The sequence below is a fragment of the Podarcis gaigeae genome (assembly GCF_964106915.1).
Source record: "Podarcis gaigeae genome assembly, chromosome: 16".
In the NCBI taxonomy this organism is placed as follows: Eukaryota; Metazoa; Chordata; class Lepidosauria; order Squamata; family Lacertidae; genus Podarcis; species Podarcis gaigeae.
The window spans coordinates 33,935,987-33,962,004 of NC_139693.1; positions in this window are offsets into that span (position 1 = coordinate 33,935,987).

Genomic DNA, 26,018 nt, shown 5'->3' on the forward strand with positions numbered 1-26,018 from the left:
AGAAGTAGAGACATCACCTTGCCAACAAAGGTTCGTATAGTTAAAGCTATGGTTTTCCCAGTAGTGATGTATGGAAGTGAGAGTTGGACCATAAAGAAGGCTGATCGCCGAAGAATTGATGCTTTTGAATTATGGTGCTGGAGGAGACTCTTGAGAGTCCCATGGACTGCAAGAAGATCAAACCTCTCCATACTGAAGGAAATCAACCCTGAGTGCTCACTGGAAGGACAGATTGTGAAGCTGAGGCTCCAGTACTTTGGCCACCTCATGAGAAGAGAAGACTCCCTGGAGAAGACCCTGATGTTGGGAAAGATGGAGGGCACAAGGAGAAGGGGACGGCAGAGGACGAGATGGTTGGATAGTGTTTTCGAGGTTACCAGCATGAGTTTGAGCAAACTGCGGGAGGCAGTGGAGGACAGAGGTGCCTGGCGTTCTCTGGTCCATGGGGTCACGAAGAGTCGGACACGACTAAACGACTAAACAACAACAACACACTTGTGGGTTCTTGTGCACTGCTGATGCTTTAATCCATAGCGACCGAAAATAATAGAGTGGGTTTCACCTCTGTGGCTTAATCTTTCTAGCATCTCCTCTGTGCCCCTTAACAGATGATTATCCCTGCCATGCCACTGTAATTTCCATGCAGCCAAGTACATAGAAATCTGTTGCCTCCTGTTTGTTCTTCGTATGGATCATTGCCTTTCCACCCCCTTTGCAGTAAAAGCCAGCCATAAAATTTAAAAAAGAGAGAAAGGGAGAGGGATGAGGCCATCCCATAGGATGTACTCGGTACATTCAAGAAGCGTCTGGCAACAGATGGTGACGATCAGATGCCAAAGCAGGAAAAACCCCAGCTGAATCCAGGAAACACAATGAAACTTTTGGTTTCCTTTTCAGAAGAGAACCACACTCGCTGGGGGACAGAAGGGCAAACCAGGAGCCAGAAACAGGGCTCTATCTATCCAACATTCTCTGCCCACTAACGCATGAGCCCAGTGCAACAATTGTGCCGACTGAGGCTTGTTACACAATAGCTGATCCTTGTTGTGCAACCCGCTGCACAACAATATTTGTTGATGTACTTGTGTTTTCCTTTGTGCAGCAATGCTCTGCCAGCATGAGCATAAAATATCTTTAACGTAGCAACCTACAGTGTAGTGCTGGCCATAGCTCAGTGGCAGAGAACCTGGTTTGGATGCAGAAGGTCTCGGGTTGAGTCCCCAGCATCTGTCCTCCATTAATGAATGAATTGATCTTTATTTGCGCCAGCCATCGGCCATAGCAATAAACAAACAATGCGATATACAAAGAACAGAAACAAAAGTCAGTTATATAAAACACACGTTAGGGTCCTGAATCAACAGTCAAATAGTGGACCTTATTCTGATTGCCCCAGCTAAAAACCTTGCAACCTTTGCTGTCACCTGCTCATTTTGATCTGCCAAGAGAAAGGACACTATGGCAGTGGCTGGGTGACCAGGAATAAAAGAGGGGTGATAATTTCATCCCTCAAGTCTTTATAAAGAGTGCAAGCCAGAAGGGCGTGCGCCACCGATTCGGTACTGCCATCTCCACAGGAACATAAGTGTTTTTTGTGTGGAATCTGTTGGAATCGTCCCTCACGTACTGCCGAGGGCAGTATATTCAATCTTGCAAGCGTAAAAGCGCGTCTATATTTTGGAATTGCTAGGTTATGCAGATAGGGTGCCAGAGAGTCAAAATGGGAAGGTGGAAAACAGTCACTGTGGTGTAGTGGTTAAGAGCAGTGGACTCGTAATCTGGTGAACCGGGTTCGATTCCCCGCTCCTCCACATGCAGCTGCTGGGTGACCTTGGGCTAGTCACACTTCTCTGAGGTCTCTTAGCCTCACTCACCTCACAGTGTTTGTTGTGGGAGAGGAAGGGAAAGGAGATTGTTAGCCACTTTGAGACTCCTTCAGGTAGTGATAAAGTGGGATATCAAATCCAAACTCTTCTTCTTTATACCATGGGCAAAATTTCCTTACTGTGGCCAAGTTGTTCTGACGCAGGGAAAGTCCCCTGCCTGAAACCTTGGAGAGATTATTCTCATCAGTATGTATCTCAGCTCTCCTCCAACCAAGTGGCCCTCAGCTGTGATGGACCACAACTGCCATCATTCCTGACCATTAGCAGGGTGGGGCTGGTGGCTGTGGTCATTCAAAACATATTGCAAAAGCCTCGAGGAAGCCTTGGGTAAACAGTACAGAACTAGATGGCAGAGCTGTGCAATGACCATCACAAGATGCATGTTGACAATTTCCCTCGTACCTCTAGCATTTGGAAGCCATTCATGATTCAGGCCTGAATCTGATCAGTTAAATGTGCAGCTCTGTTTTGTCCCCAGTGCCTGTAATGGGCAACCTAAAAACAGCTACAGCTCCTCCCCTTCTTACTTAAGTGGATGAATATCAAAGGCAAAGGAGCCCCTCCAGAATGGATTAAGCCTGTCAGACTTCAGTCCACTCTACCCAGGGGTTTTCACGCAGGGAACCTTTTAACTCTCAGACACTTTTATTTGGATGCAAATTGCAGGCACGGTCATCCTTTTGGACAGTATGAAGGCTGCCAAATTTCAGAGAGATAGCTGTAGCAATTCTCCCTGCAAGGGCAAACTTTGCCTTTTTGTGGGGTGGGGTGAGGCAGGCAGGGTAGAAATAATGGGTTTTATCCAATGCTATTCACAGTAGACCCATTGGAATTAATGGACATGACTAACTTAGGTTCATTAATTGCAATAGGTCTACTCTGAGTAAAACTAGCAATGGATACAACTCAATGTTCCCTCTACTGGGTTTTTTTTGGGGGGGGGGGCAATCCATCTGGAAACTGGTGGTGTGTGGGAGGTGGTCCTGAGTACAAAACCTGCCAAAGTTCAAACCAATAGGTCCAGTGATTATTGTGATAAGGTGATTTTAGCTTAGTTTTTAAAAACAGCAGAAGTCAGGGGTTTCCCCCTTCACCACTTCCTAAAAAGTGAAGGGGGGTGATTATTTTTAATGGTTTACTGTGGGGGGGGAGAGAATGATTGGGAAGGAAGCAGGCCACCCCAGTAGTCCACTGCTTAGGCCCTGGTCTCACAGCCAAACCTTGTAGTATGACGATTCTTGAGGGGAAAACAACTCTGTTTATATTCTTCAACATCCCTCCTGCAAATTGCTGTGATTGGAGTGGCTTCAGAAAACAATTCACTGTGATTAAAAGCTATGTCTGCCCACTTCTCCGCCCCAACCCTCCACCCCCGCCTAGAGTTCTGAGAATTTCCATAGTCACACTGGCTTTGTTTCTTTGGGGAGGGGGCGGGAGCTGGGGGCAGAGAATGTCTATGCATTTATCTTCATGGAGAAACTGAGGTAACAGAGCTGCTCGGAAAATTGATCCTCCTCCCCAACACGCCTTGTTAATGGTGCAATTCAAATTACAAATGAGTGTACTCCCTAAATCCAGTGGTGGAGAAAGGGGCGTGCGGTGGGGGCATCCCACCCGGGGTGTCATCCCTGAGGGGGGTGACAAAATCCCCCCTAGATGGATCGCCGTCACACCGATAGGGAAGGCCATAGGGGCGGGGCGGGGCGGGACGCGTGGTCCTATAGGGACAGGGCGCTCCACAGGGCCTCAGCTGCCCTACAGCTGGGAGGGGGGCAGCAGATGGACAGTGGATGGGACAGGCCTTTGGGAAGCCATGCATGCCGTGTCCCTATGGGCGGTCCGTCCCGTCCCTATGTGTGGTTTGCCCTGCCCCTACCCAAGTGCATGAGAGGCTTCCTCCGATGCTGCCTAAATCACACCAATTCACTTCATTGTTGGGGTATGAAAAGTGGAATGGCATAGCTGTCAACTTACAGATTTGAAAATAAGGGACCAGCAGCCTTGGAAATAAGGGATCAGCAGCCAAAATAAGGGATTTTGGCTTAGCTTATACAGAAATCCGCCACTGATGGAGCCATGCTGCTTTTGCTGCGACTGACTGTGTTTTGCAGGGGGTTGGACTAGATGATCCTAAGGGTCTACAACTCCCACTAAAGAAGAGTGGCAGACAAAACTGATGAACGACATTGAGATAGCAAAGCTTACAGGCAGAATTAGAAACCAGGAAGAGGACCTCTTTAATAAAGAATGGGGAAAGTTTATAATTTATTTGAAAAGCTATTGTAAAGAGTTACATACATTGGTAGGATTGACAGAAAACTTGCAGTAAAAATGTGAACTATGGATGGACAAATGATTTATAAAAATAGAGTTATGAAAGGGATGCAGATGGGGAAATCACTACATTAAGATGCTGCACTGGTTGGAGGGTATGCTAAGCAGCTCGTCAGGGCTGCTGTCGTCCTGGCGCGAGGCGTTCCATCGGCCCTTCCCCGCCCGAGAGAGAGGGAGGGAGAGAGACTCTTGCCCACGCTGCCCGCAAGCCTGGCATGAGGTGGTTGCGGCACCGCAGCGGCCGCTGAAGCACCGCCCTTCTGCGTCCCTCCCCATCCTCTCCTCTTCCTCCTCCCTCAGGCTGCCTCCTCAGCCGCTGCCACCTCCGGTTTCCCCTGGCAGCGCAGCGGACGTCTTGCAAGAGAGGGGAGGCCTGCCCGCCCGCCGCCACCCGTCTCCTCACAATGCACCCTTGAGGGGGAAAATGGAGAGACGGAGACGCGGCAGCTCGTGCGCACTCTCTCGCGACGGAGGACCCCGAGCCGCTGCTTCCCTCCCGACCCAGGCAAGCATGAAACCCAGGAAATTTAAGGGACATCATCAATAAGGGACAGCAGCGGGACACGGTGCTGGGATAATGGAGCTCCCCGCCAAATAAGAGACGGTTGACAGCTATGTGGAATGGTCCCCCTCAGATGATTGTGGACACTCCTTCCTTGGAGGTTTTCAAGCAGAGGTTGGGTGGCCATCTGTCGTGGATGCTTTAGCTGAGTTTCCTGCATTGCAGGGGGTTGGACTAGATGACCCTTGGGTCTCTTCCAACTCTACAAATCTATAATCGAATCAAAAATTTAAAAAAGGAGTGGGGATGTTATGATGAATATATAGTAAAATATTGCTCAATATTTTTTTTTGCTAATATGCCTAGACTAAAATGTAAAGTATCTGAAGGAAGGTAAATTAGTAAGGAAAGATAATAAGAATATAGGGAAGATTTGAGAAGATTGTAAAATGCAAAGATAAATGTAATCCCAGAATGTAGAGGAAATTGAGTGGGGGGGGGAGGGACAAAAGAATATTAGGTTTGATTGATGGATATATGGCGGGGGGGGGGGAGGATGTGGTGATGGCTTTGGTTTATTTATACTGTGATGTAATATGGAAAAAAACCCCCAATAAAATATTGTATTGAAATTCAAAGAAGAACAACAACTCTACAAGTCTATGATTTTAAGAGCTGGTGCCCATCCCTCCAAGAAGGGCCAGTGGTCTGGCGGGGGGTGGAGTAGCTTCCATACTCTCATACAGTGTTGCTTATGCATTTGTTCAACTTTTGAATACTTTCTCTCTCTCCTTTGTGGCTCAATTGACAACATTAATGCATGGTGTGCTTACACACCTTTTCCCTTTTCACCAGAGATGATGGATTTTCAAGTGCTGCAATCCTTCACACCATTTGTAGCGCGGACACTGGTGCTGTTTCTTCCCCTGTCGATAACAAGGATAATAAGGAAACAAATGAACATTAAACACAACACTGGTCATGTGCGTTATGAGTGATGGCTCAGTGGTAGAACACCTGCTTTGCATGCAGAAGGTTCATTCCCCAGATTGGGATGGGACATGCCCCTGCCTGAAACCCTGGAGAACCACCCCCTGCTAGTCATTATCAGGGGCTGGACTGAGGAGGAATGGTGGGGGCCACCCCCTTCTCCTGAACCTTCCCAAGAACAGGAGGACAGTATAATAATAATAATAAAAATTTATTATTTATACCCCGCCCATCTGGCTGAGTTTCCCCAGCCACTTTGGGCGGCTCCCAATCAAATGTTAAAAAACAGTACAGCATTAAATATTAAAAACTTCCCTGAACAGGGCTGCCTTCAGATGTCTTTTAAAGATAGGATAGCTGCTTATTTCCTTCACATCTGAAGGGAGGGTGTTCCACAGGGTGGGCGCCACTACCGAGAAGGCCCTCTGTCTGATTCCCTGTAACCTCGCAATGAGGGAGGCACCAGAAGGCCCTCGCTGCTGGATCTCAATGTCCGGGCTGAACGATGGAGGTGGAAATGCTCCTTCAGGTATACAGGATCCAGCCCAATCGCCTTCTCAATCCGGCCCACACATAGTCCGGGAATCAGCATGTTTTTACATGAGTAGAATGTGTTCTTTTATTTAAAATGTATCTCTGGGTTATTTGTGGGGCCTGCCTGGTGTTTTTACATGAGTAGAATGCGTTCTTTTATTTAAAGTGCATCTCTGGGTTATTTGTGGGGCATAGGAATTCGTTCATTCCCCCCCCCCCCAAAAAAAAGATATAATCCTGCCCCACACACGGTCTGAGGCACAGTGGACCGGCCCCCTGCTGAAAAAGTTTGCTGACCCCTAGTCTATTTTTTTGTCTTTTTTATAATATTTTTTATTAGTTTTATGAAGTACAGAAAAAAGAATAAAAAGCATATTATAAGAGTAGAAAAAGAAAGTTACAAATTTTCTTGTTCTTTTTTCCAAATCTACTGGACTTCCCCGCGTCCTCCCAACCCTGCATTCTCTGTAATACATAACATCTGCAATTTGTTAACTTGTTTCAATACTTCTTGTATCTTCCATTTTATCATGTTACCCAATTTCAAATATATTATGACCCAAATCATGTACGTTTTCATTTTAACACAATAAAGTTGTTTCAATATTCTATCTCTGACTTCTTGTACCTTAATTTCCATTTCTTTAACTTAACATTACTGAAGCTAGAATTTCCTAAAAGGTGCGTTTTTTAACATTCATACAACTTATAATGTTTTTCCAAATAGTCTTTAAATTTTTTCCAATCCTCCTCAATTGTTTCTTCTCCCAAGTCTCGGATTCTGCCAGTCATTTCGGCCAGCTCCATGTAGTCCATCAACTGCGTGTGCCATTCCTCCAGTGTGGGTAAATCTTGTGTCTTCCAATGTTTTGCAATCAGGATCCTTGCTGCTGTAGTAGCATACATAAAAAAGGTTCTGTCCTTCTTAAGCACTCTCTGGTCCACCATGCCCAGGAGGAAGGCCTCTGGTTTCTTAGGTAAGGTAAATCTAAGTACCTTTTTTAGTTCATTATGAATCATTTCCCAAAAGGCCTTCACTTTCGGGCAGGTCCACCAGAGGTGAAAGAATGTCCCTTCCGCCTCTTTACATTTCCAGCATTTATTATCAGACAGGTGATATATCTTAGCAAGCTTGACTGGGGTCATGTACCACCGGTATATCATTTTCATAATGTTTTCCTTCAAGGCACTACATGCCGTGAATTTCATTCCGGTGTTCCATAACCTTTCCCAGTCTTCAAACATAATGTTATGCCCCAAATCCTGCGCCCACTTTATCATGGCGGATTTGACTGTCTCATCCTGAGTATTCCATTTAAGCAGCAGGTTATACATTCTCGAAAGTAGTTTACTTTTTGGTTCTAACAGTTCTGTCTCTAGTTTCGATTTTTCCACCTGGAATCCAACCTTCTTGTCTACTTTAAAGACCTCTTGAATTTGTGCATAATGCAACCAATCTCGCACCTTGTTTTTTAGTTTTTCCAAGCTCTGCAACCTCCAATTGTCTCCAATCTTTTCAATAATTTCCTCATATTTAGGCCAATTGGCTTCCATATTAGGTCTCTTACGTGCCTTGGCCTCCACCGGTGAGAGCCACCTCGGAGTCTTACTCTCCAATAAGTCTTTATATTTTGTCCAGACCATTAAAATTGCTCTCCTGACAATGTGGTTTTTAAACAGTTTATGCACTTTAACCTTGTCATACCACAAATATGCATGCCACCCTAAAGCGTTGTCAAACCCTTCCAGATCTAGGACATCGGTGTTTTCCAGTAAGATCCAATCTTTCAACCAGCAGAAGGCTGCGGATTCATAATATAACCTCAAGTCTGGCAGGGCAAATCCCCCTCTTTCTTTCGCATCAGTTAATATCTTAAACTTTATTCGGGGCTTTTTGCCCTGCCAAACAAACTTAGAGATATCCTTCTGCCACCTTCCAAAGCATTCCATCTTGTCCACGATCTGTAGGGTCTGAAACAAAAATAACATTTTTGGCAATACATTCATCTTTATAGCTGCTATTCGGCCCAACAAGGAAAGTTTCAATCTTGACCACGTTTCCAAATCTCTTTTGATTTCTGACCAACATTTCTCGTAGTTGTCTTTAAACAGATTCAAATTTTTGGAGGTCAGATACACCCCTAGGTATTTTACTTTTTTAACCACATTTAATTCTGTTTCTTTCACAAACTCATCTGTTTCTGTAATTGTCAATTTTTTTGCTAGAACCTTAGTTTTTTGCTTGTTCAACTTAAATCCCGCCACCCGACCAAAGTCCGAAATTAATTCTAACACTCTTTTAGTACTAGAGACAGGCTCCTGCAATGTTAATACCAGGTCATCTGCAAATGCTTTCAATTTATATTGTTTCACTCCGACCTCAATTCCCTGTACCAACCGGTCCTTTCTAATCATGTTCAATAGCACCTCCAGAACTGAAATAAACAATAGGGGGGATAGGGGGCACCCCTGCCGTGTCCCTTTTTCAATTTTAAACTCCTCTGTCACCACATTGTTTACTATCAATTTCGCTTTTTGTTCTGAATATATTGCTTCTATTCCATTTTCAAACCCCCGCCCCACTCCCATCCCTTCCAAATTTTTCTTCATAAACATCCAGGAAATATTGTCAAAGGCTTTCTCCGCATCAATAAAGATTAGCACCGCTCTAGTGTTAAGCTTTGTTTGTAAAAGCTCCAAAATATCAATAATGTTTCTTATGTTGCCAAACAAATGCCTACCAGGGAGAAAGCCAGCCTGGTCCTTATGGATCACTTCATTAAGCACTTTTTTAAACCTACTTGCCAAAATGTCTGCAAAAATTTTGTAATCCACATTTAGGAGTGAGATGTGGCGGTAGTTCTTAAGCTGGGTCTTTTCAGTTTCTAGTTTGGGTATCAATGTGATGAAAGCTTCTTTCCACGTTTCCGGTGCCTTCCTCCCCTCCATAATCTGGTTACAAACCTCCAACAAAGGTTGTGTCAAATAGTCCTTCAGAACCTTATAGTATTTGGAGGTAAGTCCATCGGGGCCTGGAGATTTGCCTAATTGGAGGTTCTGAATGGCACTTTCAATTTCTTGCTGTGTGATATTACTATTCAGGGTTGTTCTCATTTCCTGAGGTATTTTCTGTAATCCGTTGGTTTTAAGAAATTGGTCCACCTCCGAATCTTTCTGTGGCCCTTGTGAATAAAGCTCTTTGAAGTATCTCTGGAAGCACTTTCTAATTTCCTCGGGTTTCTGTACCATTCTCCCTTCAATCTCTAGATTTGTAACTGTATTAAGTTTTTGTCTCTTTTTCAACTGCCATGCTAGCAGTTTCCCACACTTATTTGCTGATTCAAAAGATCTTTGTTTCATTTGTTTAATTCTCCATTCCACCTCTTGATTTATCAATTTCAAATATTGTGCTTGGAAAAATTTCACTTCTCTCAGCACTTCCTTCGACTTGGGCCTGGATCTTAGTTTTTTTTCTCCATCTCTTATTTTTTCCAATATCTTCTCCTTCTTTTCATTCCAGAGCTTTTTCTTGATCGTGTTTTGTTGTATTAGAAACCCTCTCATGACTGCTTTACTTGCATCCCAGATTATTCTTTTTTCCACAGTGGTATTTAAATTTATCTCAAAATAGTCCTTTAAAGTTTTTTGGGCCTTCTTAACAATCTTCTCATCCCTTAGTAGGGTGTCATTCATTTTCCATCTGAAGGATCCGGTTGTATTTAGTCTGAGTTCCATTTTCAAAGCATTATGGTCGGAGCAGGTTTTTGGGCAGATTTCCACCTTTCTAGTCTTAGGTGCCAGTCCTCTAGTTATCCATATTTGGTCGATTCGTGTCCATGTCAGATGAGCTTCAGAAAAGAAAGTCCCTTCTTTTCCTAGGGGGTTCTTAACCCTCCATATGTCAATTAAGTCCACATTGTCAGTCATTTCAAAAAAAGTTTTAGGTAGTCTGCCATCTTTCGTTATGTTAGCACTTTGCGACTTATCCATATTTACAGACGCAACCCCATTCATATCACCCATCATGATGATGTTGTTGTAGTCTAGGTAGTCCAGCATAATCTCATGCAGCTTCCTGAAAAATTCCGATTTTCCTTCATTTGGGGCATATATTCCTAATATCAAAAATTTTTCTCCTTGTGTCTGAATTTCAATCGCCAAAATTCTGCCGTGTTCATCTTTAAATAAGAATTTCGGTGACAGGCTCTCCTTTGCATATATCACCACTCCTCTTTTCTTCACTTTGTCCGAAGAGATAAATTCTTGGCCTAGTCTTTTATTGATTAGCACTTTTCTGTGGAGCCTTGTCACATGTGTTTCTTGCAGGCAAATAATGTCCAATTGTTCTTTTTTCAAAATATGAAATACTTTTCTTCTTTTTTCCGGAGAATTTCCGGCATTTATATTCCAACTAAGAAGCTGCAGCGACATCCTGGTCTAATTGGTGGGTCTACAATGGGGTGTCTAGGTCTCCCTCCGATCCCGGAGGTGGTAATGTTGGTCCAGATCCAGGCGGTGTAGGCTTTGGAGGTGGTCCCGGTGGTGGTGGAGGCCAAGAAGCTGCAGCTCCTTTCTGGAGGTCCTCCTCGTGGTCGTGTAGGAACTTCTGTTGGTCCTCCGGTGTTTTAATTCTTACTTTCCTTCCTTTGTAGGTAAATGATAGTCCTTGCGGAAACTCCCACCTATAAGGGATTGTGTTGTATCTCAACAGTTTTGTCAAATCTGTATAAGTGGTCCTAAGATCCAAAAGGTGTTTAGGTATATCTCTGTAAATTTCAGCCTTTTTACCTTCTATCTCCAAAGATTTTTTGAAATGTAGGCCTAGTATCTTGTCTCTTTCCTCTCTCGATCTCAAAATAACCAAACAGTCTCTGGACTTGTCCTTCTTTATCAATTTTCCCAGTCTAAAGGCAGTCACAATTTTAAAGTCCTTATCTTCCTCTATCCCCCAGAATTTGGAGAACAAAAGTGTTAAAAATCCCTGTAGATTTCCTTCCTCCAGTTCTGGGATAGCCCTTAATCTGAGATTATTTTCCTTACTTTTCAATTCAACCAATGACAGGTAGGCTTGTTGTTCCCCTACCTGTCTTTTCAGAGGCCTTACTTCCCCCCTAATCTCATCAACCTTTTTGTTCGCCTGTTCTGCTTTTTGACTAGCTTCCACAGCAAGTTTATAATTTTCAGTCGTTGCCCCTTACAATTTTTCAATTGCCTGAGTATGATGAGAAACTTGCTCGGATAATTTAGTAATAGAGGATGTAGCTTGGTCAATTTTTGATGATTGATTGTCCACTTTTTGGTTTAAAATTCCAAGTTGTTCCAAGATTTGTTTCAGGACTATTTCAGATCCTCCAGTTGCCATATCTTCTGCAGCAGGCTCTACAGCAGGCTCTTCAATTTCCACCTCCTGTGCTGTCAGCACAGTTGGGACGGATGATCTTCGTTGATGAGATAGGGTTGTTTGAACAAGTTGCCCTGGTTTCTTTTCTTTTTCTTTAGCTTTAGCTGCTCTTGTTCTCCCTGTGCCACTCATTCCACACCTGCCTCTGTTCAAGGTCAAATTTTCTTTTGTTTCATAAGTTAGACAAAGTCCGGAGTGTAAACAATTTAACCACAGGGAATCACAATAAAGTACAGTTCCCAGGCCTCTATGTCTCCACAATCCTCTAGGTGGGGGTATTTCAAAGTTTCAAGGAAGGAGAGAACTCTTATCCACCATTGAAGTTCTTATATTCCCTATGTTAAGTCTTTAGTAGTTCCAGAGCACAAAAGGAAGTTTCCACAGGCTTTCTTTTTCTTGAAGAAAAGCCACAAGGTGTAAAGAAAGGTCCCAGCAACAATGTTTAAACGTTAGTATCTCAGTCTATGTATCAGTTAAGCTCCAATAACAGTATCAGCAGTTTGACAGTTCTCTTTTGCACACTGACAGCCCGATAACTGGGTTGTCCCTTTTAACTCCACATAGCTCAAAATTAGGAAGAAGGTCCCAAAGATAAGATCCACAACTTTTGCAAAGATTTCCTGCTTGTCTTTTCACTACAAAGTCTGTCAAATACACCCTCGTTTTACATTTACAGTCCCTTTTAAGCGCTTCAGCGCTCTTCTGCGCAATTGCCTTAATCTGGTTAGCATGATCGGGAGACGGACTTCCTGTTACTCGCCTCCCGTTTTCAGCCGAATTTCAACCAAATTCCCAAGTTTTTCCGATGTTTAACTCCCCTTACTCACGGGTACGTAACAGCCAATTTTGATGTTTTCAAGAAGAAAGGTCGGCGCTCATCAGCAGCAGCAGCGCGGCTTTGCGTCCACGAAAAGAGCGATGAACTCACAGCGCCGCTCCCCCTTTCACGTTCCGGAGCCCCTTACGGAACTCCTTCTTCGTTTCCGGGGGGGCTTTGGGCGCCCGCCGAGTCCCACGGCCGCAGGCTCGCTCTGCCTGCGGTTTTTCTTAATGGGTCTCCGCTTTGCCGTAGCGGACGACCCTTTTTCGCGGAGCCCCTCTTCACTGAGTAAAGAGGACCGCCATTGCTGTTTTGCGCCGCCTCCGGAAGTCCTGCTGACCCCTAGTCTAAACAAATAGGAATATAAGAAGTTGGTTGGTTTGATTCAATGCCCTTGTTCATGTACAGAGTGCTGCTGCCACCAGTATGTCCCTTCCCTGTCCTCCCTACAGAATTTGCATTCAGAGAGTCCACTAGTTCTCTCTATTTTTTTATGCTAACAACAACAACAACAACAACAACAACAACAACAACAACAACAACAACATGTAGCCCATCTGACTGGGTTGCCCCAGTCACTTTGGGCAGCTTCCAGCAAAATATGAAAATGCAGTAAAACATCAAACATTTCCCTATATCAGTGTGGTTCTTCCATTTCACCAACTTGGCTCGAAACTATCAGGTCAGATGGATTGACACCCACATTGCAAACCTGGATTTTCAGGAGTCAGGTAATTAGAGTCTCACTGTATCGTTTTGGAACAATCAAGACAGCAAATCCGAGAGAGACAGAGCTCTGAAAAGCAACCGTGCAGACTTCTTTTGTAGGAAAAATGAAACGAAAAGACACCAGAGGCACTCCCTTGCTATTTCCCACGGGGGGGGGGGGATCATTGTGATTTTACAATGACTACCAAGTAATGCTAGGAATTTTCAACAAACTGCAAATATCAACGTCCTCAAATGGTTCCATTTTTATTTTAGTCTGTTCCACTAACAGGTGCATTAGCTATCCTAGCCCACTTAGGGAAAGTAGAAAACCGGCCCATTTTCGGAGGCGAAAGAAGTACTCTGACTGTTTCAAGTTAACCTGCCTGACAATCCGCAGTGATGCATTTGCTGCCATCCCCAGGCACTCTGGTACTACGGACAGTTCTCATCTGACAGGAATTCTCATCTTGAGTCTTTTCAAGGCCAAATGTCACTCAGGAAGCACAAAAATTGCCTCCGAAACGTCCGACTCCGAGGCAATTTGAAATTATCCAGCCTAATTCACCGGCTTCGTTTTGAAGCACTTACTCCACTCTCGGGTTGGGAATAAATGTGGATCCTGGAGGGCAAACATGCTCTTTCTAAAGGACGACCCACTGCACATTTTGAAAAAGTGCTCATCTCCCCTTTTCCCAAGCCACTCGCCTCAGCAGTTCTCCACTTCTGGCACTCAGCTCAGAGTCCTTCTGGACGTTCCAGTTTCCCTGTTCAGAACTGTACTCCTTCGAGATGATGAAAAACCCCAAATTAGGCCGAGTGCATACATATAAAAATCAAAGGATAAAAGGAGCTTCAGCAGAGTTGTCACTCATTGAGGTGGACTTTCGTGTAACACACAAACAAACAAAACAGATCTGGAAAGCTATGGTGACTCCAGTTTTGTCTGCAGCTGCTCTATACCTGTAAAGCTCATGGCTTCCCCCAAATATTTTTGGGGGCTCTAGTTTGTTAAGGGCACTGGGAAATGTAGCTCTGTGATGGGTAAACTACACCTTCCAAGAAGTTGCAGGAAGTCATGTGCTTTAAACATGTTTTGCATTGTTACACATGTTCCAATTTTCCTCCCACATGCATCGAGCTTCTTTTGAAATGAAAGGCTTGCACATTGAAATAAATGGGGCAGCTTAACGTAACGACAATGTAATTAAGTTATTAAATGCATGAATTATGCAAGTTAAATAATTTCGCCACAGCGGACAGCGAGATGGATAACATTGTTTTTGGTGGAAGATGAACTGCAGCAGAACTCAAACAGTACAGCCTGTAATGAATATGGAAAACTAAGGTTGGAAAGGAAACGAGGGCTCCTTGCATCTCTTTGGGGAGAGTAAATAGAGAAAGAGGCTCAAGGACTAAACAATCAGAGTCAGGAGAACGACAAGACCTTTGGGGACAGCGATATTTTTGGGTGAAAAACTCTGCACTGCCCCAAGGAGTATTCCACCATTGTCCTGCTCCACCCATAGCTTCGTGCTGCTAGAACTGCCATTTTGTTATACCAAGCAACCATCTTTGGTAACTATTTCCCTGCAGACCATCTATGAATGCATAGTATGACAGAGAGCTCTTGACCAATTAACAAATTGTTTTTGAAAATTGGTTCTTGGACTCTGTGCTTTCCTCGTCCGATCCTGCATTCCAGTCATGACAATGGGTCCTAGGACACCTCTTCAGTTTGGCTTAGAAGACAAATACTGAGCTAGGTTTGGTCTGACCAAGTGAAGTGGTACCTTGGTTCTCAAATGCCCTGGTACTCAAACAACTTGGAATTCAAACACTGCAAACCTGGAAGTAAGTGTTCCGGTTTGCAAACTTTTTTCGGAAGCCGAACATGCTCTGTTTTGACTGTTACACTTCCATTTTGAGTGTTATGCTGAGGTCAGTCTGTTTTTGCTATTTATTTTGCGTTTTTGTTTTTGCAGCTCTTTTTGTTTTGTTTTTGTGACTGTGTGGAACCCAGTTCAGCTACTGATTGATTGATTGTGTGACTGCACTACATTGTTTATTGCTTTCATTTTATGGATCAATGGTCTCATTAGATAGTAAAATTCATGTTCATTTGCTGTTTTAGGGGTTGTTTTTAAAAGTGTGGAATGGATTGATCCATTTTGCATTACTTTCTATGGGAAAGCACGCCTTGGTTTTGGAATGCTTTGATTTTGGGACGGACTTCCAGAACGGATTAAGTTTGAGAACCAAGGTACCACTGTACAAGGCAGACTCCAATGTAACATTTGCTCCACTCCCCACAAATGCTTGGATGAAAGCTATGTTTCAGGCAGGAGTCTCTCCCAGTCCTACTGGGAGACGCTCTACCACCAAGCTGTGACCTTTCCCCTAATGATAGGTAAAGGTAAAGGGACCCCTGACCATTAGGTCCAGTCGTGGCCGACTCTGGGGTTGCGGTGCTCATCTCACTTTACTGGCCGAGGGAGCCAGCGTACAGCTTCCGGGTCATGTGGCCAGCATGACTAAGCCGCTTCTGGCGAACCAGAGCAGCGCACGGAAATGCCATTTACCTTCCTGCTGGAGTGGTACCTATTTATCTGCTTGCACTTTTGATGTGCTTTCGAACTGCTAGGTTGGCAGGAGCAGGGACCGAGCAACGGGATCTCACCCCGTTATGGGGATTCGAACTGCCGACCTTCTGATCGGCAATTCCTAGGCTCTGTGGTTTAACCCACAGCGCCACCTGCATCCCATCCCCTAATGATAGGGCCAGTCCAAAATCGGGAAACCAGCTGCCAGCCACTCTGCAGCATCCTCTCAAGGAACTGGCCATCTCTGCAAAGTAAAGTTTCAGAAGTAGCTGCACTTGACCGGATTCCAGGGTCTTGTTCGTGCCTTTCAGTGCAGGGAGGGTGAACTGCTCAAGATGTTCCCTTGCCTTTGCAAATGAGCTTTCCTGAGTAGCCTTCAGATTTGCCTCCAAGCAGTGCAAGAGTGGGTGGCTCTTAGAGGGAAGTCTGCCCTCTCTCAAAGTCTTAATGGAAATATGTGTGGGCAGCAGCTTCAATTATGACAGGGCACATTTAGACAAATTTAAGGGTCAACTAAGTGGTTATTAATATTGCATGTGGATGGGAATTAGAGGCTGAGGCTCCTCATCCCTTAGTCTCAGCAGTGCCATGAACACCCCCATTGTGTTATTGAACATCTCTCTCTCTCTCTAACGGATCAATTGTCAAAGGCCCATTAAGAGAGCAAGCGAGAGCGAGAGAGAGAGCTTTTGCCGCTCACTTGTTTCAGACCCTCCCATTCAAGCTGAACAGCAATATTCCTCTTGATCTTCTCCAAAGAACAAACGAGAGAGGGCAAAAGCCAAAGACCCCCAAAAGTGGTGGAAAGGGCAAAGGGGTTTTTAGGGGAATAAGGTTTGTTTGCTTGCTTTGTTCCTTCCAAATTAAAGTCACTTTTTGGATGGTAAGCAATCTCCCCTGCCCCCCAAGTTTCTGGATAAGGCAGTAGAAACTGCATAAGGTGGCAGAGAGAAAGAGAGAGAAAGGAGGTGGCAGAGAGGGAGAAAAATGGGGTGGCCAATGCAGGGAGGAGCCTGGCCAGTCAATGTGTCCCTTGGTGCATGAGCCCCCCCCCCCCACGCCTGCAAGGAGAAGGGCTGGGCTGGGCTGACAGCATGAGCCTGGGCTGCTCCCACTGCTGTCCGGGAAGCATGGGATGCTGAGAGAGGAGTGAGTGAGCACTGACTAGTCTAGGGGTCTAGGGGGGACAGTTCCTTACAGGTGGCGTTTAAGGAGAGTGAGATTAGGATGCATAACACACCCCTTGAGCCTCCCTGGTCCTCTGCCTGCAACTGCTCTCACTGCATATGTATAGTATCCTTCCAATGATGGGTTTTCAGCCGCCCATGTCTCTTGGAGAGCGATGATGTTAAAGTTTTGACGGTAGAAGGGAATATCTGTACAGTGGGAGAGGCATCTGGACCAGCCGGCAACATTCCAGGAGATGATGTTTAGGGCAGCAGTTGATTCTTGGGTTTTTAGATTCCAGGAGTGAGCACTGGGCAGCCATTCAGCCCAACCTGGAGTCCGAAGGGCAGCCTGGCCTAGAGAATTGCACCATTGGAAGTGAGAGGTGGGTGAATGAAGCCCTCTGCCTGGCCTGCATGGAGCCTCTATGGTTGCCGGCCTCTGCCAAGGATATCGGAGTGACACCAGGCTGGGCTCTGGGGCCCAGAGACCCTTGGTGACAGACAGGCAGACAGGCAGGCAGGGACAGGAAGCTGGGGGGGGCAGGGCCCGCCAGGACACACATGGGCGGTGGCAGCAGCCCCCCAACAGGCTGCTCTACCGCCTTCACCAGGGTGGGGCTCTCCGCTGAAGCCGGTGCCTTTGTGGGGGCGCCTGGCAGTGTCTCCTCATAACTTTGCACCTGGGGCCACAGGCCCCCTGCCTCTCTTCCCTCCTCCCCCCTAGATTCTATGCCACTGAGGAGGTGGCCTGCTCTGGGATGTGATCCAACTGGGAGATGACACTAGAATTATGGTACTTGACCATTGTTTTCTATAGGGCAGATAACGTTTGTGGAAAGATAAATACCATTTAAATCTATCAAGCCCTGCACTATCTCTTGGGAAACCCATCTGCATGTGCAATTCACAGAAAGGAATTTTGAAATCAATTCCATTCAAAACCAAATCCCCCCCCCACTCCCTTTCACTGTTTAAAACATAAGATGTGTGCCAAGGACTGGTTTGGGGGCCTCAGCGGGTGGGTGGGTGGGAATTGTTAGGAAATAGCTGGTTGAAATGACCATGACAGCGGCACTAATGGCTTTTCCCTCGCGCAGACAAAGAGTTGGTTTTTGTTTGCTGGAATGTTTATGCTGACAACGTGAGTAATGTTGAGAACGTTCTTTACAAAATTAAATTGCCACAAATTGAGGATAATCAGCCTGTGCCCTGAGGAAGATGGTAGCATTAGTATTAGTGAAAAGGAAAACACACACATAACAAGCACAACTTGGAGTGCGTGAAGAATCCTTTGGATAATGTGAATGTTTCACTTATTTTCCACTTTCTCCTCTTCTGTCCGCTCTGTAAACATTTGGAGCCCAAGGCTGAAGATGCACCATTGTCAGAATCTATATTAGATTGACGTCTATATCTGACAAAGGCTTCAACGTCCGATATTGGTGTCACAGGAAGCCGGCAATTCTCAGCTGGGAGTAAACTCAATTGAAAACAGTGCGACTTGCCAATATAATAAATATAGTGGTACCTCGGGTTACGGACGCTTCAGGTTACACACTTCGCTAACCCAGAAATAATGCTTCAGGTTAAGAACTTCGCTTCAGGATAAGAACAGAAATTGTGCTCCAGTGGCGCAGCGGCGGTGGGAGGCCCCATTAGCTAAAGTGGTACCTCAGGTTAAGAAGGTTTCTCAGGCTGTTCCATTTCCTGCTGCAGGTGTGCGAAAGGGAAACCTTCTGCCTGTGACATCACAAAATGCTCAGCCAATGGCTTGAGGGGACAGACCTTGCAGGCACTGGCCAGCTTCATTTAGCTTATGATGTAACATTTACAGTCTCCAGAGTCCATGGTGAAATTCTCAAGCACTTCAAAGATATAGCCTTCTTCTTTGCTTTTAAAAATAACTTTGGGTGGCTTGGTGTTTTTTGAGCCCCTTTGTACACAATGTCCTTTGTGACATGAAAGACAGATCCAGATTTTTGCAAGCTCCTTTCACGTGGAAATTTACAACTGTCTGTAAGGAAGCAATTTCTTCCAACCCTCATTTACCCTCAGAAAAGGTGTCCGCCATGGTTGCATTCTCTGACATTGTAAAGAAGCTGAGTGATGTTTTTCCCCACCTTTCCAGTCAATCTGCCCACTTTCATCTGTGTTTCGCTGTTGCTGTTATTTGCCATTAATGGCAGTTACAAACAACCAAACAGTTACAAACAACCAAACAATATTTTAAATAAGCAGAAAGGTGAAGCAGTGCTTATGTTTTAGATATCTAAATTATACAGTTATCTAAATTATTTCCCTCCCATTTGATTCTACACAGAGTTTTGACACGTTGAAACAGCTTGTGTGTGTGTGTGTACACAAAAAATACTGTGATGAACCGAGTATTGTTTGTGTAGCAAATCGTTTCAGCTTCCTCCATCAGATATTCTGAAGGAGGAAACTGAAACATTATACCACACACATATATATAAAATGCACTGTTCTGTTAATCACAGAAACAACATATATATTATTTTAGTGATTTACTGAATCCTCAAAGGGAACCAGAGCAAACTTGTGAGAAGCGCTGTCTGATGTTTTCATAACTGTCTGGGAAGTGAGATTGGATAACACCTATTGACAACATTTGGGCAGAGAGTCTGTTCAAAGGCGCCTTCCCTCGCTGTTTCAGGCAATCAGCAGTGAATAGAACAAAACGAAACAGTTCATTTGATGCATTATTCATTGCTCAGCTTTGCAATCTGCCGCTTCTTTCAAGAAAGATAACGTTTATGGCGTGCCATTCTGGAGAATTCAGAAGGAAGCAGATTGTTTTATTGCATTCAGAGAATTTATAAACCGCTTTCCAGCACAACGAAGTACCAAAGGGGTCTGCAAAGCAAACAAAAACAACTTAAGAGTAAATGAATGTCAGGGAACTGCCATCGGAGAGTCAGGTGGTGGAAGGGCTCAAGGAGGCTAGGAGAGCTTCGGATGCGGAGGAAGGAACCAGTAGGGGGAGAGGGAGAGTTCCTGCAGAAACTCAACCGGAGGAATGGCTCCAAGATGTTTCCAGTGAGAACAGCGGGGAGGGCTCAGGACCTCCGCTGGGGACGCCCACTCTGTGGAGGAAACTGTCACGCAGAGAATCCAGAAGGAGAGTTTCCGTCAAGGAACTCTTATGTTGGCGTAAATTCCGGAAACGCCCACTGACGGATTCTGCCAGCGATTGAGGTAGCCACGCACCCATGGCTCCTCGGACTGGGAAAGTTTAGGAACTTATGGTAAAGCTTGGAGGGCTTAAACGCTTACGCACGAGCAGCCCCTTTTTCCCATTACAATGAAGTTTAGGGGGGAGGGTAAATGGGTGTGCATTTCAGAGGCATCAGCTTGCAAGGGCGATGGGGGGGGTGTCAACGTCATGCGTGTGATGTCACGTCATCAGGAGCAACTGGGTGTGGAGCCAAACATAGCAGCCTCATGGCTTCAATGGTCGACAGCTCCTCCTCTCCCTCCTCTTGGCGTTGCCATTGGCTGTCTTGACCCTCCTTCCTATCCACAGCAGCAGGAAGAAAAGAAGAAGCCGGATCCTGGAGTCATGCTTTGCTGAGCGCCATGCTTTGCCCCTGCGCTTTTGGAACATTGGGCAGGAGCCCCGGCCCCAACCCCAACCCCCCAAATATTGAGGGGGCCTAAAAGGGCTCAGCCCTTGGGAGCTGGTTCCTCTGGTGCAGTAGATGTGTAGCTCCATCTGGTACCCTATTGTCTCGTCAGAGTGGTGCATGCTCTGGTTATCTTCCGCTTGGACTACTGCAATGCGCTCCACATGGGGCTACAACTAATCCAGAATGCGGCAGCTAGACTGGTGACTGGGAGCAGCTGCCGAGACCATATAACACCAGTCCTGAAAGATCTTCATTGGCTCCCAGTACAGTGGTACCTCGGGTTACATACGCTACAGGTTACATACACTTCAGGCTGCAGTACCTCGGTTTAAGAACTTTGCTTCAGGATGAGAACAGAAATTGTGCTCTGGCGGCGCGGCAGCAGCAGCAGGAGGCCCCGTTAGCTAAAGTGGTCCTTCAGGTTAAGAAGAGTTTCAGGTTAAGAACGGACCTCTGGAATGAATTAAGTACTTAACCCGAGGTATCACTGTATGTTTCCGGGCACAATTCAAAGTGTTGGTGCCGACCTTTAAAGCCCTAAACGGCCTCGGCCCAGTATATCTGAAGGAGCATCTCCACCCCCATCATTCAGCCCAGACACTGAGGCCCAGCTCCGAGGGTCTTCTGGCAGTTCCCTCACTGCGAGAAGTGAGGTTACAGGGAACCAGGCAGAGGGCCTTCTCGGTAGTGGTGCCCACCCTGTGGAAGGTCTTCCCATCATATGTCAAGGAAATAAGCAACCATCGAACTGTTAGAAGTCATCTGAAGGCAGCCCTGTTTAGGGAAGTTTTTTAATGTTTGATGTTTTATTGGTTATTATTACTAATAATATTCTGTGGGGAGCCACCCAGAGTGGCTGGGGAAACCCAGGCAGGTGGGCGGGGTATAAATAATAAATTATTATTATTATTATATAGCAATTTAGATATTTTACTGGCCAAAGCCAGCATGCTCTGTTGAGCCTAAAAATAAAGTCCTTCATCAGTGGCAGCATGTAGTTGTCAGTCTAATCTCCAATGATCATTTCGTGTCCGGTGAGACATCACAGGCATGACAAATGCACTAGGGTCCTATCATACATTAAAACAATCTCATATTGGTCCGTGTCTCCGGTTGCCAAAACAGCCACAGACAGAAAGTGCTTACCTCTGTAACTAACTTAAGGGTGGGTGGATTGGCTCTCAGACGTGAACACTACCAACAGAGGGAACAATGGCGTTTTTATTGCAACATTTGTTTCTATTGGCAGTTGATATTTGGCAGTCTTTTGCAGCTGTCCTGCAATAGTATTTAGGACATTACTGTATCTGAAAGTTGGCATGCAATGTTGTTTAGTATTTGACAGCTGACAGTTTATGAGCTCTTTTGGTTGACGCCTGCCAAAAGAATCAAGCGATGCCAACAATTCTTTTTTTATACAAAGAAAAGAAAGAAAAGCACTCTTATTTCCAAAAACTACTGATGGGTGAGCACTGCCTGGCTTGACTCAGAAAGGAACTAGCAGTTATGAGTTACCTTAGATAATGTGTTTGTTTTTTTAAAGCCACCTGCCCCACAAAAGTTCTAAATTAACTTATAATTACCCCTGTAACTCTCCCAATCTTAGGGGCCCGGGTGGTGCTGTGGGTTAAACCACAGAGCCTAGGACTCGCCGATCAGAAGGTTGGCGGTTCAAATCCCCGTGACGGTGTGAGCTCCTGTTGCTCGGTCCCTGCTCCTGCCAACCTAGCAGTTCAAAAGCACGTCAAAGTGCAAGTAGATAAATAGGTACCGCTCCGGCGAGAAGGTAAACGGTGTTTCCGTGCGCTGCTCTGGTTCCCCAGAAGCGGCTTAGTCATGCTGGCCACATGACTCTGAAGCTGTATGCCGGCTCCCTCGGCCAATAAAGCGAGATGAGCGCCACAACCCCAAAGTCGGTCACGACTGGACCTAATGGTCAGGGGTCCCTTTACCTTTACCTTTAAATCTCCCAAGTTGCTTTACCTGCAGGAGGTGTTGCACTCCCCCCCCCCCATCTGCAGTATCTGGAATCATCCCAGCCCCTGGGGACCCTGGGATATGTAGTTTTCCCCGAGCCACTGATTTCTTATGGATTTATGGTAGCCTGGGAAATTACCTTCCTTCCACCCTACTATTACAGTAGCAGTAGTAGCAGCAACAACCAGTAAGTGGATGGGGAGAGTTTAATATTCATCTCGGTTTGCAATAGCTTTGGGGAGAATGGAACTGGTTTGGAATACGGGCTTACATCACTACAGCATTAAATTCATATTCTGCTCCGGGTATTTGTTTAATTTGATGGCACTTCTATTCAAATGATGCCCCTCCTTGAAGCGGAAAACCTCTCTCTCTCTCTCTCTCTCTCTCTCTCTCTCTCTCCCCCCTTAAAATAGATTTGTTAGTTCTTTGATACTAGAAGTGCAACAGGCATGAAAATCCCTTTGAGAAAATGGAATAATGCACTTATTCCCAGCCCAACTCCACATAAATGTATGAAACTGCCTTATAAATGACTAAACAACAACAAAGACCCTGGAGATCTGCTGCTAGTCAGAGTAGACAATACTGGGGTAGCTGGACAAGTGACAACTTCTGCTGCTGTTGCATATTACAAAGATAACACATTTTCAATACTCTCTGTTCATCACAACTCTGGCTGCAGTTTTATATGCATGTGTAGGTTTGCGTATAGAGTCACTATAGCTTGCAGGAAGGAAGCACACAACATAATCTATTCTGACTATACTTTCTATCTGATTTCCACAGACAGCTGAATTTATTTTTTTGCAATGATGATAGGCGACACTGAACCAAGGCTATGATGAGGACAACAGCTAGCTAGGAAGTTTTGTGTGTGTTTTTTAATTGAGTCTATACTTTCTGCAAATACAGACTCAATTTTCTTCTTTGATGAAAAAACCCACCATCCAGTGTGTCAATCTCTTCAGGCCCCCCAAGGCAATAGACGTTAACGTTTTCAAATGGAAAAGAAGAAGCAAGAGGGAAACATCTGCTTGAAGAACATTTTTAGAGCTTGTATCTCTTGCAGCCTTCAGTCATGATGTTTAAAGTCAGTGACAACTTTGGGCAGAATTGTGGATGTGGAGTTAGGGAAGCAAGGAGGGGCCATTAATTTCAGCGGGTCTGCTCTGGGTATAACTTCCAACCCCCTGTCATTGGTAAGTCAAATACTACCTATAGTGTGATTAAAAACAACCCAGACACATCCAGATTTAGTAAACTGCTTTGAGGGGTTCCTACCCCCCTGTCAAGCTGTGTATAAATTTTATGAAATAAATAAATATGTGATAGTACTGAACTTCCTGGTGAATTTTAATTCACAAATTCCCTGTTGCAGTCTCCCTTGAAGTTTCCTTGTGCTCTGATGTCCACCTAAAGATCAGGTACCGAGTGTCCTGGGAGATTGAATTGTTCCTCCACTGGTTTTTGGATACTGCCATTACTGATGTCAGATTTGTGGTTGTTTTTACACATTTTTATATCCACCATCCAGACAAACAAGAAGCATTAGCATTCTTCAAGGACACTGTCACGGTCCAGTTTATGGACAGTCGAAGTCCTGGCTGAGGACGTCGGGACCAGGGGCAAGAGGGCGGGGTGGGAGCAGAAATGGGAGTCCAGAAGCCAGGAGTCCAGAAGCCAAGGGTCCGAGGGCCAGGAAGCAAGGAGTCAAGAAGCCAAACACAGCAACGCAGGAAGCGTGTTGCTGCGGCAAAGAGCCAAAGGGAAATGCTGACCTTATATCCCTCCCCGGCTCTTGCCACCAGGTGCTGTGAGTTACCAATCGGCCTCACCTGTGTGGCCGTGCCTTGCCTCTTCAGAACAAATTTAGGAAGGCCCCAGTCCTGCAAAGCCCTACCAGTCACAGGGCCTGGCTCTTCCAGCCAAGAAGAAGAAGAGGATGAAAATTCAAGGGTTTAAAGTAGGGATACACCCAGTACCTTTTACCATATGTGGTGGATGTGTAAGGTAACAAAAGCATTCTGGGAAATGATATATAATGAACTGGGAAAAAATTGTTCAAAATATCCTTTATTAAACAAACAAACCAGAAGCCTTTTTATTAGGAATTGTAGGTACTGAAATTCCAAAGGAACAGAAAAGACTCTTGATGTACACAACAACAGGCACATGGATGCTACTAGAGATGGAAAGAAGACAAAGTCCCTACCAGAGAGGAATGGCAAAGCAAGCTGATGGATTATGCCAAAATGGTAAAGCTGACCGGAAAACTCAGGAACCAAGAAGACCAAAACTTCCATAAAGAATGGGGAAAATTCATAACTTACTTGAGAGACCACTGTAAGCAGATGAAAACATTAGCAGAATTGTAATAACACTTGTAATGTAGAAGACATTGTGGACAAAATGGAGAGTCATAACATTTGGATGATGAAATAATATTCAGTTGAAAAGGTTTATAATAGAGGGAAAGGTGGGAAGTCTAGAGATTTGGAGAAATCTCTAAATATTGATATGTATTTTGCATTGTTATAACTTTATACTTGTAAAATGAAATACGAATTATTTCAGGAAAAAAATAAAGTGGGGATACACCCAAGGGCAAGGCAGGAACAGCTGTAGCAGTTTGCAAAGGGCCAGATGGGGTTGAACAGGAATGTTAAGAATCTCAAAGCAGAAGCTGTCCAGCCCATTGCCATTCTCCCTGTGACCCTCTTCCAAAATCAGCGAGTATACTGGATATACTAAACGATTTATTTGTGTGGACTTATGAACTGAGTGGGAGAATAGCATGCAGTCCCCTAGGGATAGATAACACAGCGGCAGAGAGAAACTCAGAGCGATAGGATAATTGGCAGTGAGCAAAATGTGTTATATTCTGTGATGGATTTTAAGCATGGCGATTGATAGGAAATTATGATCAATGCCAGCAGAAATGAAAAGACATCACTAACAGCTGCCAGAGAATTCCCTGACAGGGAGCGGGACGTTCTGATCAGTCAGGATTGATTAATGGCATTGATTTGAAGGATGACAGTTTATGAGTGGATGAATACAGTATTCATGGGTGCATATAAAGTCATTTCTGGAATAATGTTGGAATGAAGCTACATGGCTTTAGTAGAAATGTTATAAGGAATTAAGTACAATTAGATTATTAAAGTATTAAAGGGAAAATAAGATTAAAATATGTTAAGATAACTATATGACAGAAAATAGAGGAAGATGGAAAGGAATTGCTGAAACAATTAATAGAAGTGGAAGACAAAAAAGGAGGTGTGAGGAGGTCCCTGAAACAAGTGAATGAAAGTTAAGATATTGAAATATGATCTGAGTTTTAAATTGTTTTTGTTTTGTTTGGTTTATGTTGTGTTGTGCAATGTTTATATATTGTATTGTATTGTTTTTTTCATTTTCTTTCTTCTTTCTTTTCTCTTTTGT